The sequence below is a fragment of the Odocoileus virginianus genome, chromosome 1, assembly GCF_023699985.2.
Source record: "Odocoileus virginianus isolate 20LAN1187 ecotype Illinois chromosome 1, Ovbor_1.2, whole genome shotgun sequence".
NCBI lineage: Eukaryota > Metazoa > Chordata > Mammalia > Artiodactyla > Cervidae > Odocoileus > Odocoileus virginianus.
In genome coordinates, this window is record NC_069674.1 from 67501094 (window position 1) to 67517193 (window position 16100).

Below are 16100 nucleotides of genomic sequence, written 5' to 3' on the forward strand. Positions count from 1 at the left end.
TCCACTTGCTGTCAGCCAAGAAGTCATTCTAACATAGTGACTATTATCTTCTTGCACAAACTTGATTCTTATTTAAGGTGATATGATTGGACAGCTGCAACTCCCTGATGTTTTATTCAGTAATCATTGAAGGACCATCTGAGGAAGGGATATGAGTCTTAGTTGTTTTATAATAAACTTTTATTGATAACTCCTGGTAAAATTAAGTTATGACAGTATGAAAACCTGCAGAATGGATGTCAGCAGCTTGGAAGAAAACCCAAACACAATATTAAATTATTAAGTGGTTTACTTAGGAAATCTAAGTAAGCACTCTTTTAATAGATACGGTATATTGCTAATACTCTAATAGCACTGAGATAAATACTGTCTGGAAAAATATGGAGATCAACAAGTGTGAGTCTGAGAGAACTCAATAGAGTTCTCTGTAAGGACATTTTACAAATAATATGGCTAAATTTATTTAATTTACAGTTTCTTTTTTATGAATGTGTAACAGTGAGATATGAGAAAAATATCTAAGCCAAAATAGCTCTTTCAATAAATGTAAAAACTTCTAAACTATAGAAGAGCATTTTACTACATTTTGTACTTTGAAATTCAGTGAAGTATAGCAATTCTCCAAGTTTTCTATTTTAAATAAAACTCAGGTTTTTTTTTTCTTTTTGTAGGCACATATCCCCATTTCTCCTTCTTGGAGGCAACTACTTTCTATCTAGTCTTTTAGATGTTTCTTCTGGTATTTGCTTCTTTTTCTCTAAGTACCATCCTTATACTGCTTTCTTTTGATTTTCTTTTCCAGTTGGACCTCTCTATTGAATTCTCATTATAGAAAATAAGTATTTAATAAATATTTCATGCTCTTTTACCACCTCTCACCCCTCAAGACATTGTACATATTCTCCCCTTTCTTTCTCTTCCCAATACAATTATAATTCTTAGATTAGTGTTCATTGTTCACACTATTGTGGTTGTGTTACCAGTATTCCCACCTGAACCATGTAGTGAACTATTAATTTTCTTTCTTGTGTAATTTTTTATTTGCTTTAATTAATAATTTCCCTCATCTGTCGGTTTAGTTTTCCATTTCTCTGTTTCTTGTCCAAACTGTTGGGAAAACCTGTATCTTTTATAAATACATTTAAATGCTCAGATATCCCACTCGTATTATTTCTAGGGTACTATTTCTTTGAGTGTGATTTGCTTTGCTCCCATCTGGACGGGGTACTCTCTAGGCTTGTATTAACCGCCGTCCTGACATTTCCATTAGCTTTCACTTTGTGGTTTCCTTCACATCCCTCTTCTGTTAGATCTCAGAATTCTTGTATTGCATGCTTTCCTTTTTCTTGCCTTACTCTTTAATTTTGGTGGAGTGTATGTTCTAGTAGCAAACTCAAAAAGATGATGAAAAAGTAAATGTTTTGACTCCTTGTCTGTCTTAAAATGACTCTAGTCCCCTCTACCATTTGATTGATTAGTTTTTCTGAGTATAGAATTCTAGGTTGAAGTAAATTTTCCTCCAGGTTTTGGGAGCAGTGTTCATTCATTGTCTTTTTGCTACCAGCTTTGCAATGGAAGTCTGATGCCATCTTGATTCTAGATTATTTGAATGTAATCCACCCCCCACCCCTACCCTAGAAACTTTAAAGCTTCTCTTTTCTTCTGGATTCTGAAATTTTGTCATGCTGTGCTAGGCCCCTCCGTGGACTCTCATAGTTTGAAACTTTTATCTTTAAATTCTGGAAGGTTTTTCACTGATTGTTTCCTTTCTTTATTTATTCTGTTCTCTTTTTGTAAAACTTGTGATTTAGAGGCTGGATCATCTAGAGTCTAACATCTTGAGTTTTACATCCTAGGATACTTCCTCACTTTTCTCATTTGACTCTTCTACTTAGTTTTGTATTTCTAATATCATTAAATTTCTTTTGGTCTCTGTCCTTCTTCATAGCGTTCCATCCCTATTTGTGTTCTACCTTTCTTATTTTTCCTAAGAATGTCACTTTTGATATTTAGAAATTATTTCTCTTTCAATTGGATTTTCCCCCAGATTGCTTTTTTGGTTGTTTGTTTTGGATTGTGTCTTTCATGCTGGAGGCTTTCCTCAAATTATTTGGTGATTCTTGGCTGTGTGCCCATGTTTATGAGCAGACACTAAATACTGATGCCAGGCTCTGTGTGGGGAGGCTGGGCTTTCTGTTTGCAGGCTTTGCTGGAGGGCCATAAGGCAGGGCCCAGACAGTTATATTGTGGAACTCTCAACTATCTCATTGTCTAGACATCTCGTCTCTTGGTTTGATCCCTTTTCCCAGTGAGGAATGTTTGAATCAAATATGGCTCATGACACTTCTTGTAAAGTCTTTTCTGACCCGTTGGATCCATTGGATGTTTCTGCATAGTTGGTACTCTATCTTTTACCAACTTCTAATGCAACATCTATAAACCCTAGCTCTTAATGTATAAAACTTGTCATTAAACTGTTTATTTTTATATTTTTGGTGTTGGTCTTTATACTCTCCAACAGAAAGTAGGTACCTTATTACCCATTCCTGTGTCCTTATCCTCTAGCAAATGCCTAGCACACATTTGACCTCAAGAAATATTTCTTGAATAAATATGCATCAGGTACTGTATGAAATTGTAGAGTGGGTGAGATGGGTGGAAGCAGAATTTAAAAAGTGGACCAAAAGCCCTTACTCTAAGAAAGGTTGTCTATCCATGAAGGATAGATCTTAAAGGATTCTTAAGATCAAAAGTTTTATCTCACGTTAGCTTTGCCTTTTCTTTGTATTTTTACAATTTAAATTCTCAACTTTTTCTTTAATTCTTAAATTAATTTAACTTTATATTCTTCATATTTTTAAAGAATCGTCTCAAGTATTCAGAAAAGCAGGTTACCTACAAACTGATGAACCTATCCTTGTGTTTGAGACTTTTTTCAATAGTGATGATTTTGTTTCATTCACCTTCGATAGACTAGACATGGCACTCAACAACTTGAGTTGTAACATTTAAAAAATTATAATAAGATGGCAGTGTATCCTTTTGCATAACAAAAGCAGAGGATGTTAAATATTTTTAAACAGTGCAAAAGTATTTATCACCAATTACCAGTCATGCTTAGTAATTTCCTCTCTGTTCTTACTCTGTTCAGATATCATTAAAGGAATGTAGAAAACTTCATAACCTATTGTGAAACTGAACACATCTGGGATGAAAAATAAATGCTACTTTCTTAATCACAGTAAAAGGTGTATTTAAAATTACTTGCTTCTTTTTTTATCATCTTCTACCCAGTCCCACGCCCTTCCCCCACACATGAATACGACTAAGTCAGAGTGAGTCCTCCTGTTGCTTCCTGCTCAGCTGAATCAACACTCCTGGAGGCTGTGACTAATAAAAGCCACAACCCATGGTTACACTTGACTTTTGAAAATCCTGGTTAGCTTCAAGGGCATAATTATAAATGTCCATACTTACAGAATGAGTAAGTTGATACAAAAAAAGCCAGACTTCATCAATGATTATTAACTTAATTTGGCTTAATAACTGATAACTTATTTGGCTTATTAACTTATTTAGCTAATTATTTTTTGGTATTGACTGATTTCTTGGCTATTCTGAGATCATGAGTATGTAAACAAAAGTATTTGATTCATAGGTTGCAGACTGGCACTATGCTTTCCTATTCATGGTTCAAAATAATGAGGAATATAGAAAAGGGAAAATATGATTTCTGGAAGGCAGTCTAGTAGAGAATGTGTCTCTGGAAAGCAGTCTAACAGAGAGTGTATCTCTGAACATTATTTCAACAGCTAATTGTTAGGGAGATCAATTAATCTCCAAGAAAAAGGGAATATTTCCTTTATCCAGAAACAGAAGAATATCTTCCAGTCATGTATTGTGCTTCTATCAATTGAACCATGAATAAATTTTTATTTCCCTCAAGAAGAGGTTCCACCAAGAATAAGTCAGTGTTGTTACTTTAGGTGTCCCACCTCGATTGACATCTGTGCCCATAAAGTTCACTTCACCTTTCTAGTGCCCACCCCTATCCAGCAAGCAAGGCAGGGTCCCTGTATGATGGCCAGGAACCTTGGACCGGGTGGAGGTGATAGGTTTAGTGAATTGACCCATTTTCTTCCACCACAGGCCAGTGTCTTGACAGCATAACTTTAAACTTTCTGTTTCCAGTTTCCCAAATTCCCTTCAGATCTTGGCTCCTTGCACCCTTGCTTCTGCCTTCAACACTCAGTTGTACCACTCGCCAAAAAGCCATTCTTGATGTCCTACTTGTCAAACACAGCAGACTATTTTCTCTCATTATGTTTCATGAGATTTTAAAAGCAGTTGGTATAGTTGACAGCTTCCCTTCCCTTTGACCTCTTTGTTGGTTTTCCTTCTGATGCCTCAGTCAGTCCTTAAACTCTTCTCTTTCCCAGTTTTTCAATTTCTCTATCACTGTTTTCTTCATAGGCTTTTACTATGCTAAAATTTCTACCATATTAAATGAGAATTTTCTCCCCCAAAGTTGTAATCCCTCTTAGAGATCACTTTATATTTTATCCACTTCATTATTTAACCCCATAAAAGAATATAAAACATTCCCTCACTTCTTCATTGCTCATTCACTTACCGATCCCCATAATCAAGCCTATAACCCATCAATCTAGTGAAATGGCTCTGACAAAGTCTTTTTTTTTTTTTTTTCATTTATTTTTATTAGTTGAAGGCTAATTACTTTACAATACTGTAGTGGTTTTTGCCATACATTGACATGAATCAGCCATGGATTTACATGTGTTCCCCATCCCGATCCCCCCTCCCACCTCCCTCCCCACCCCATCCCTCTGGGTCTTCCCAGTGCACCAGCCCCGAGCACTTGTCTCATGCATCCAACCTGGGCTGGTGGTCTGTTTCACCCTTGATAGTATACTTGTTTCAATGTCTGGCAATGTCTTTAATGACTTTCTGACTTGAAAATCCTCAACTTATTTGTCTTTTCTTTCCAGCACTTGACCATATTGATGACTTCCTTCTAGAAGCTCTCTCTTCCTTGGCTTCCAGTCATTGTCCTTTGCTGGTTCTCTCGCCACTCTGGGCAATTTTTTTTCAGACTCCTTTTGTTCCCTTGTTAACCTCTGAACACTGATGTTTCCCATCATCTTGGACTTTTTCTCCTCTTACTTTAGAAGCAACCCTAGAGTAAGTTCACCCTTCTCTGTGGCTTTAACCACCCTACACATGATGGTGACCAGTATGTAATCTGGAGAACTCAGCAATTTATACTTTTGTTTTCTGCTATGCAATCTCGCTTTTGACTCTGCCAGCTGCTCTAAGAGACATACAGCAATCCCCCTGCTAGCATCCCTCTTTGTTCTGCAGATTTTTTTTCCTCAGGGAGCTCGTTTCCTACTCTCAAAGGCCATGGCACTTTTTGTTTATTTCCTCTTTGAATCCTCAGGGCCCCTTTGGCCCTTTAGAAATATAGCTGTGATATTCCTATGGATTAAGGTTTGAAAACAATGTCCTCTTAATTCTTTTCTAAGGCAATGAAATATCAGACTCAAAGATACTCTGCTTGGCTTCTGGGATAGGGTTTTTCTTTTCTTTTAATTTTTATCGTGATGTAGTTGCTTTACAATGTGTTAGCCCAGTGTGTTTCTGCCGTATAACAAAGTGAATCAACTATATGTATACATATCCCTTTCCTCTTGGACCTCCCTCCAGCCACCCGCACGCACCCCCCAAATCCACCCCTCTAGGTCACCATGAAGCCCTGAGTCGGGCTCCCTGTGCTGTCATTTGTCTTATATATGGTGGTGATATATCCCAATCCTAATCTCTCAATTCATTCCACCCTGCTTTTGCCTCCTGTGTCTGTTTCCTATGTCCAAATCTCTGTTCCTGCCCTACAAACTGGTTCATCTATATCATTTTTCTAGATGACTCATATATGCATTAAGATATTATATTTGTTTTTCTCTTTCTGACTTACTTCACTCTGTATGACAATCTCTAGGTCCATCCACATCTCTACAAATGACCCAATTTTGTTCCTTTTTATGGCTGAGTAATAGTCCATTGTGTATATATATACAGAACATCTTCTTTATTCATTCATCTGTTGATGGACATTTTGGTTGCTTCCATGTTCTGGCTATTGTAAATAGTGCTGCAGTGAATATTGGGGGTACATGTGTCTTTTTTTTTCCCCCAGGGTATATGCCCAGTAGTAGGATTTCTGGGTTGTATTGGGAAAATGTCTACCTAATTGGTTGTTCTGCCATCACTTCAACTATGTTCTCTGCTTAGTTGCTCAGTCATGTCCAACTCTGTGACCCCATGGACTGCAGCCCACCAGGATCCTCTGTCCATGGGGATTTTCCAGGCAAGAATACTGTAGTCGGTTGCCATACCCTCCACCAAGAATACTGTAGTCGGTTGCCATACCCTCCACCAAGGGATCTTCCCAACCCAGGGAGAGATCCCAGGTCTCTCACATTGCAGGTGGATTCTTTACTCTCTGAGCCACCAGAGAAGCCCAAGAATACTGGAATGGGCAGCCTGTCCCTTCTCAGGGGGATCTTCCCGGCCCAGGAATTGAACTGGGGTCTCCTGCCTTGCAGGTGGATTCTTTATCAACTGAGCTGCCAGGGAAGCCCCACTTTAAATATAACATAACTAAAATGAACTTTGCTTCTCTCTCCCATCATATCTTGTGCTGTATCTGCTTCTTTTTCTTTATCCACCAGACTGGTAAATATTATCAGCATCTATTTAGCTACCAGAGAAGGCAATGGCAATCCACTCTGGTCCTTGTGCCTGGAAAATCCCATGGACAGAGGAGCCTGGTAGGCTGCAGTCCATGGGGTCACTAAGAGTTGGACACAACTGAGCGACTTCACTTTTACTTCTCACTTTTCTGCATTGGAGAAGGAAATGGCAACCCACTCCAGCGTTCTTGCCTGGAGAATCCCCAGGACGGGGGAGCCTGGCGGGCTGCCGTCTATGGGGTCACACAGAGTCCGGCACGACTAAAGCAACTTACAAGCAGCAGCAGCAGCATTTAGTTACCAGGCCAGAATCCTATGTGTCATCTTGGGCTCCACACTCCTCCTCCCCTGCCTTGTCCAGGCAATCTGCTAATTCTGTTGGCTAAATGTCTCTGAAAACCACCTTCTTAGTACAGTTCTTGGTGTCATCACCTGTATCCAGGCCCAATTTGTCTCCATCCCTAGCTGTTTACTCTGGTAGTGCTTCTGCCAATCTGTCCTCCACATTGTTGTCAGAGGGATCATTTCACTACAGATCGGGTTATATTTATCTCCTACTTAAATATCTTAGTGGTTTAGCCTTCCAGTGATTTTATGGGAAGTTTAGTGTGCTATCCTAAACCTTTCACACTCCTCCTTGTCTTCTCTATTGCCTCATCTCTTGCCATCCTCTGCACTTCCTATATCCATCATATCTCCAGTCTTCAGGTCCTCTTTGCATTTTGAACTGTAATGCATTTTCCTCCTCTCACCCTTCCCTACCTGTTGTCTCCACCAATATCTACTCATAAGAAAATGCAAATTAAAAACAGAATGGATACCGCAACATATGACATATCTACCAGAATGCCTAAAGGGAGGACACTTGGCAATAGCAAGAGTGGGTGAAGATTTGGAATCCACTGAAGGACAAATACATGGCTAGTAAAGAATAAGTTGGCCCAGCCACTTTGGGAAGCTGATATCTATGAAAGCTAAGATATTCAAAAGCATTCAAGGATCAGTTCCTGCTAGAAAGAGTTGGCTTCAGCTCCATGATCCCATAGCATTTTACTATGGCATTTATCACACTATTGTACTTGTTTATTTTTTATTAGTTTCTTCCCACTGGGCTGCTAGATGTTTCAAAAACAAATTCTGCCTCTTCGTGTCTGTATTCTGAGAGATGGGAACAGTTCTGGCAGTAAATGCTTGCTAATGGATTATATGTATACTTAAAAGAAATAGAAGTTAATGCTTGCTGGCAGTTCTAAGGAGAATTCCTTACTCTATAACTTATATGATTTCTTCTGATAGGAAGTGAAAACTGTAGCTCCAAACATGTTACCTTTTGCATTAATTTTCAGAAAACTCTACAATTTTAAAAATCAGACTTTAAAATATCAACACCAACTCACCTTTCTGTTAAAGGAGTAAATATAATGAACTGAAATCAGCATGTCACACTACTTACTCAATCTAAATTGCCAAAGGGAGAGCAGAGTGGCATCAAGAGCCATGTAGATAAATGTTAGCCTGGATTAGAGACATCAATAGAAACATCAATATTTAAAAAGTATTTTTGATTCTTACCTGATGACTTTATTTGGTTTAAAATAGACTGAAATATAACATGAGGCACGAGTGATCAAACACAGTAAAGATCATCTAAAGATCATCTAAAAAAACAAAGGGAAAAGACCCTACCAGCTCCTTGAAGTAAGTCACCTGGTACAACAGAGTGATGGTTTAGCTCTAAATTTTCTGGAAACTAAGGAGAAAAAAGGAAGAAATGAAGTTGAATAACTTTCAGTTTCTGTTGAAAGGATGTGTAAATTCATGGTCAAAGAAAATCAACCAGCTCATAACTGGCAGAACCACAGTTCGAGTTTATCTGCTGCCAGAGCAGTGTCCCGTCCAGCACTCCAGGCTGCCTCCCCCTCCCACAGCGGGAGGTGTGTCTGCACGGGTCACAGTGCATCTAATGTGGGGAGCAAGGCTGCTCCCAGGACAGTGAGGCTGGTTATGTCAGTTCCAGACTTTGTCATCAACAAGGATGTATGATGAAAAACTTAAAGGACTCTTATAAATGAAGACCAAATTATTTCATTAGTTTTGATAAAAAGAGTGGAATCATAAAATTCGTAGTCCCTTGGTGCTCTGTGCTGATTCTGAGTGTGAATGAAAGATCTTGGTAGGAGACCTTGTTTCATGACTGCACTGAGGAGGAACTTTTTTATCCCTAGTCAGTGCACCTGACTAAAACGAGGAAAGAAAAGAGAAGAAAGTATTTGAAAGAGATGTGTCTCATCTCATTCATCTTATGGGAAACTCTTTTCTACTTGTCACTGGTGTTTTGCCTTGATCTTTCCTCTGCCCCCAGAAGGTTGCAGCTAGTAAGATAGTGCAGGCATTGAGTCAAGAAAACCTCTTTTCAATCCTGCTTCCTCATTTTCTTACACAGCATCCAGCACCTGATGGCAGCTAATCTGAGTGCAGAGAGGAAAGGAAGCCAGTAAAGCAACCACTGGTTCACTCCTGATATGAGAAGGACACAGAGATTAACTGCAAGGCAGGCACTGATCAACCAATGCATTAGATCATTTGTTTTCTACTTTGCTGTCATCTGTGTTCTCTTTCAGATCCCGAACTATGCCTGGGAACAACATGTTCGTGTGACGTAAAGATATTTGGGACACAATGCAATGGGGAGAAAGCAGGGAGGAAAGGAGGAATATACCCTTTGATGCAATCCTGCTTTGTCACTGTGGAGAATCAAGCAGAATTTAACTGAATTAAAACCAGTTCTCTAATGCATCAGATAAAAATGCCATATTGATAATTCAGTACCAAACCACATTTAAAAATACCACCTGTATAAAACATCATACCAGTTTAAGCTGCTACCCACCCTAAGTTTATTGCATAGTATTGGAACGCAGGATTTAAAATTCATTTGTGAAAATCATACATAAAATGTGATGTTAAATATAGTCTTTTAAAAGCTTAAAAAACATGGCATCTATTAACATCTGGTAACTCCACCAAAGTAAAATAAAGGCACATATCCCCAAAAGACAAGAAGAATGGAAAAGAAAGTGATGACAACAACACTGTGGGAGGGAAAATGCAAATAGTGAGATCCCAGAAAGTTAGAGGCTAATTTAACAGTAAAAAGTGCTTGCTGCTGCTGCTAAGTCGCTTCAGTCATATCCGACTCTGTGAGACCCCATAGACGGCAGCCCACTAGGCTCTTCTGTCCCTGGGATTCTCCAGGCAAGAATACTACAGTGGGTTGCCATTTCCTTCTCCAGAAGAGTGCCTAGGAGTAGGTAAACTTTTGCTTGTGAATGTCCAAAACACCCAGAAATTGAATCTGAATGCAAATTGGATTGAAACTCCAAGTGAGAATTAGTTGGGTCCTCTTATACTCAGTGTGCGTATTTAGTGTGTGTGTGTTCAGTTGCTCAGTTGCATCCAACTCTTTGCAACTCCATGGACTGTAGCCCAACAGGCTCTTCTGCCCATGGGATTTTTCAGGCAGGAATACTGGAGTGGGTTTCCTTTTGATCTTGTCAACCCATACTCCATACCAAGCAGCAACTACTCTCCCAGAGATGGAAGTGAAGTCTTTGAATTAGATGGACTCTGGCATCAAGGACAGCAGACTCACCTGTGGGTAGAGGGCTGCCCTGAAAACAAGGTAAATCTATGTATTAGATGGATAAAATGATTCCTTCCTATAGCCTACACAGCTCTAAAAAATGTTGATAGAGAGGCTTACACACCCTAGGCAGGAGTTTGCAGAATTCTTCTCTGGGGGATGGTCAACCCAAGAGAAAAACCAACAGATCCTGATGGTTTAGAATTCCCAAAAAATAGCTGCATCCCTGTCCAATCAGTGAAGGTAAAATCCTTACCACCCACTACCCAGGTTTCAGTGCTCCATCTTTAAATATGATCAAAGATCAAGGGTCACCAGAAAATTGAGGGTAAAACCCATTTAACATGAGATAGAGTGTGAACATTGCCAAATGGGTGCTACTGAAATCAGATTGATTATATTCTTTGCAGCCGAAGATGGAGAAGCTCTATACAGTCAGCAAAAACAAGACCTGAAGCTAACTGTGACTCAGATCATGAGTTCCTTATTTCAAAATTCTGGCTTAAATTGAAGAAGGTAGGCAAAACCACTAGACCATTCGTGTATGACCTTAAACAAATCACTTATGATTATATAGTGGAAGTTACGAATAGATTCAAGGGATTCGATCTGGTAGACAAAGTGCCTTAAGAACTATGGACAGAGATTTGTAACATTGTATAAGAGACAGTGACCAAAACCATCCTAAAGAAAAAGAAGTGCAAGAAGGCTACATGGTTGTCTGAGGAGGTGTTACAAATAGCTGAGGGAAAAAAAGTGAAAAGCAAGGGAGAAAGAGAAAGATATATCTAACTAATACAGAGTTCCAGAGAATAGCAAAGAGAGATAAGAAGACCTTCTTAAATGAACAATGTAAAGAAGTAGAGGAAAACAATAGAATGGGAAAGATTAGAGATCTCCTCAAGAAAATTGGAGATATCAAGGGAACATTTCATGCAAGGATGGGCACGATAAAAGACAAAAATGGTAAGGACCTAAGAGAAGCAGAAGAAATTAAGAAGAGGTGGCAAGAATACATAGAACGATCCAAAAAAAGGTCTTAATGATCCAAAGAACCACGATGGTGTGGTCACTCATCTAGAGCCAGGCATCCTGGAGTGTGAAGTCAAGTGGGCCTTAAGAAGCATTACCATAAACAAAGCTAATGGAGGTGATGGAATTCCAGCTATTTCAGATCCTAAAAGATGATGCTATTAAAGTGCTGCACTCAATATGCCAGCAAATTTGGAAAAGTTAGCAGCGGCCACAGGACTGAAATAGGTCAGTTTTCATTCCAATCCCAAAGAAGGACAATGCCAAAGAATGTTCAGACTACTATACAATTGTGTTCATTTTGCATGTTAGGAAGATTATGCTCAAAATCCTTCAAGCTAGTCTTCAGCAGCTCTTGAACCAAAGAACTTCTAGACGTACAAGCTGGGTTTTTAAGAAGCAGTGGAACCAGAGGTCAAATTGCCAACATTTGTTGGATCACAGAGAAAGCAAGGGAATTCCAGAAAAACATCTACTTCTGCTTCATTGACTATGTTAAAGCCTTTGATTGTATGGATCACAACAAATTGTAGAAAATTCTTAAAGAACTTAAAGAGATGGGAATACCAGACCATCTTACCTATCTCCTGAGAAACCTGTATGTCAGTCAAGAAACAACAGTTAGAACCAGACATGGAACAGCAGTTTGAAATTGGGAAAGAAGTATGTCAAGACTATATATTATCACCCTGCTTATTTAACTATGTGCGGAATACATCATATGAAATTCTGGGCTGGTTGACTCACAAGCTAGAATCAAGATTGCCAGGAGAAATATCTACAGTCTCAGATATGCAGATGACACCATCCTAATGGCAGAAAGTGAAGAGGGACTAAAGAGTCTCTTGATGAGGATGAAAGAGGAGAGTAGAAAAGCTGGCTCAAAACTCAGCATTCAGAAAACTAAGGTCATGGCATCCAGACTCATGATTTCATGGCAAATAGATGGGGAAAAATTGGAAATGGTGGCATATTTTATTTTCTTGGGCTCCAAAATCAATGTGGGTGGTAATTGCAGCCATGAAATTAAAAGATGCTTGCTCCTTGGAAGGAAAACATGGCAAACGTAGACAACATATTAAAAAACAGAGACATTGCTTTGCCAATGAAGGCCCATATAATCAAAGCTATGGTTTTCCAGTAATCATGTTCAGATGTGAGAGTTGGATCATAAAGAAAATTGAGCACTAAAGGATTGATGCTTTCAAATTGTGGTGCTGGAGAAGTCTCTTGAAAGTCCCTTGGACAGCAAGGAGATCAAACCAGTCAATCCTAAAGGAAATCACTGGAAGGACTGATGCTGAAGCTCTAATACTTTGGCCACCTTATGAGAAGAGCTGACTCATTGGAAAAGTTGCTGATGCTGGGAAGATTGAAGGCAAAAGGAGAAGCATGTGGCAGAGGATGAGACGGTTATATAGCATCAGTGACTCAATGGACATGAATTTGAGCAAACTCCAGGAGATGGTGAAGGACAGGGAAGCCTGGCATTCTGCAATTCATGGTGTCAAAAGAGTGTGACATGACCTAGCGACTACATAGCAATAAGAAAAACAGTATACAGAACTGAAGGGAAATTTTTTTTAAAAAAGGAATTTGGAGGCTACATAGACAAGGCAGGAAGCAGAAAACACTAGAAAATTACAATGAAAATTTGAAAGGTAAGAGAAGATAATACTTGCATGAAAAGAAACATTCAGAAAATGACAACAGTGTCTTAACATTAAGTATATGATAGCAGAAATGAAAAATGGAAGGTTAAAAGATAAAGGTAGGAAATATTTCAGTAGGCAGGAAAGAAATAGAGTTAGGAAGAAAGAAGAAAATAGTAAGAAAAATAGCCAAAGGAATAAGTTCTAGAAATAGAAAGATAGGAAAGTAGAAGGGAGAAAATTAAGAAATAATATGAAAAATTCCCAGAATGGAAAGGTTTGAGTTTCCACATTAAGCACCCAGCATGATGCGTGGGGAAAAAACTGCAAACTATTGTAATCATTAATTTTCATGCCTCTCGAGAACAAAATGAAGACGCTAACAGTTACAGAAATAAAGAACAAATCATATACAAATGTTCAGGAATCAAAATGGCATTAGATTTCTCAACAGAAAAATTGGAAACTGGAAGAAAATAGAACAGTCTTCTTAAAATGCTGGGGGAAAGTGATAGCCAACTCAGAATTCCATTTCCAGTCAAACTTTTAATCAGTTGTGAGAGTTAGGTACGAAGCTCTCCAAAGATTTAACTCACAAGGACCTTCTTTTTAAAGGAACTATAGGAAGAGGTATTCCACTAAACAAAGGAGTAAACCAAGAAAGAAGATAATGACATAAGATCCAGATATCTGAAGAAATCCATCCTAGGAAAAAGATAAAGGGAGTTCCCAGTGGTGGAAGAGAGAGAACTCAGGATGATAGCAGAGAATCAGGTCAAGAGAAACACTAATTCAGTTCAGCACAACTGAGGAGGTCAAGAAGGAAGTGTCTAAGAAGTAATGAAACTGACATTTTGCCAGATGTGTTTAACAGTCTTGAGAGAGTATTTATAGCTCTGATGAAAGTCTATATATGAGTAAGAGGTATACTTGGAAGCTAAAGAAATGAAAAAAAAAAAAAGGCTATATATAACTCCAGGATAACAGAAAATAAGCAAAAATATATAATCATATTATCCTACTTGTTCAGCTGGAAATAAGTCATAGAGTGATTTAATCATAGTGATAATTGATTTAGATAATTTTAATAGAAATGGGATTAGCTGTTGGAGTAGGGTGTGTGTGTGTGTGTGTGTGTGTGTGATGTAAGAGAGCTCAGTATTCATCTTTCATAGAAAAAAAATAGATAATTTCTAAGATTCAACAAGTCAAGTCAAGAATAGTATAAGCACACTATCCATATTTTGAAACGTGGAGCTAACTGTGAATAACAGCTACAAACAGAATTTGCAGCCTCGCCTCTAAATTAATGTAAGCTTTCACTACTTCCCTTAGGGCATGGAAATTGGGGAGGGAAGAGGTAACATTTAGAATTTTGATTGTTTTTTAAATTGTAGAATTATCTGAGTTTTAAAACTGTTTACAAGTATAACTGATACAAGGTAATTTAAAAATCATGTAGAAGTTAGAAAATTTGGGGACTGTGGAATCTTGGTGTTGGAAAAGATTTTAGTGAATCATTTGTTCAATGGCTTTCAATTTTTCTGGACCTCTACTCATCATCTGAATATATTCATGTAATAACCTAGGACACACACAGAGACACAGGGCACACAGACACACATGCACACAGGCATACTCATCCTGTCTCTCTTCTCACACAACTAAGTCATATTTCATGAAGCAGTGCTTAGCTTTACTATTTGTAATATGCTGACACTTTCTCCTTTTCTCTGTTCTATTCTGTTTTTTAAACATATGTTGGGTTGTGGCATTAATTGACTTGTAACCAGCAATTTAAAAGACACCACCATTTGCTGTTTTGGACTCCATCCCTCACAGGAAATTCCCACCTAAAATGATCCCTTGGCCAGTTGTTTCAATCACACTCTCATGGTGTGGGGTTGGGGAGGGTCTAATAGGACCATCTCACATTGAACCAGACAATTCTCCGTCAGGTTCTCTGGAGACAAGCTTGGAGTTTTGGTTGTGCCTCAGTGAATGGAAAAGGTTTCTTGGTCCTACAGTAATACGAATATTTTCATTGATACTCTTGCACATAGAAGGTGCTCAATAAATATTTGCTGAGCTAGCTTGACTTGTTCTGAAAGATACACTAAAACCTCATCATGAGCATGCATTCATTCTTCTCCATTCTCCTCCGGCTATGTAAATAGAGCTGATGGTTTGTGTTTGTGTGGCCATCTGACTTGGCAGAGACTGCTCCATTGCATCTTGAAGGATTCAGTACTTAGAATGGAGCTGAAGCTCCATCACCAGTGCCTTTCTTTTTACGGGTATTCATACATCACTGCTCATTCAAGTGCATTCAGCTTCATTCACAGGGGATGGACTCTGGCAGACCAACCACGCCGGGCTTTTTGTTAAGCACGCCCAAAGGATGAACATTTCAGACATCTTAATGGACCAAATCCTCACAAAAGAATGAAAAGTATTTGAAAACAGGAAGCATAGGAGCATAGAAGAATTTGGTTTAATCAAAATGTAGGTCCTGGAAACTCTACTCTGCCTTTAATTCTTATGCTTCAAATATGAAGGCTGAACCCCTGATGCTATAAAGATTAAAGCCTATCTTTGATTGGAGAGCATACAGCTGCAAAGCAATCAGAGACTTATGGGAAGCCTGTCTGCTGTGCAGTGAACCTAGGATATATTCTTATTGATGACTTAACTCTTTTTGTCAACTGTGAATTTTCCTGGAAGTTTTGTAGAGGGAAACACAAGTTTTTAAGTATTTATTTGAAATTAGGCAAATATTCATAAATATGTATTGTATTATGAAGTTGTCAACCATTCTATTGGCTGTTTTTCCTTTTCTGTTTTAGGTTGTGAAATTGTACATATTTTGTGTGCCTCAAATAAAGCAACACATCAAAGGAAAACATTTCTTCACATATGAAAAATTTAAAATCCCTTAGAAGATCTTCATACAATCCTGAATATCCGTGGAGCATAGCACAAAAACTGCTGGTCTAGAGG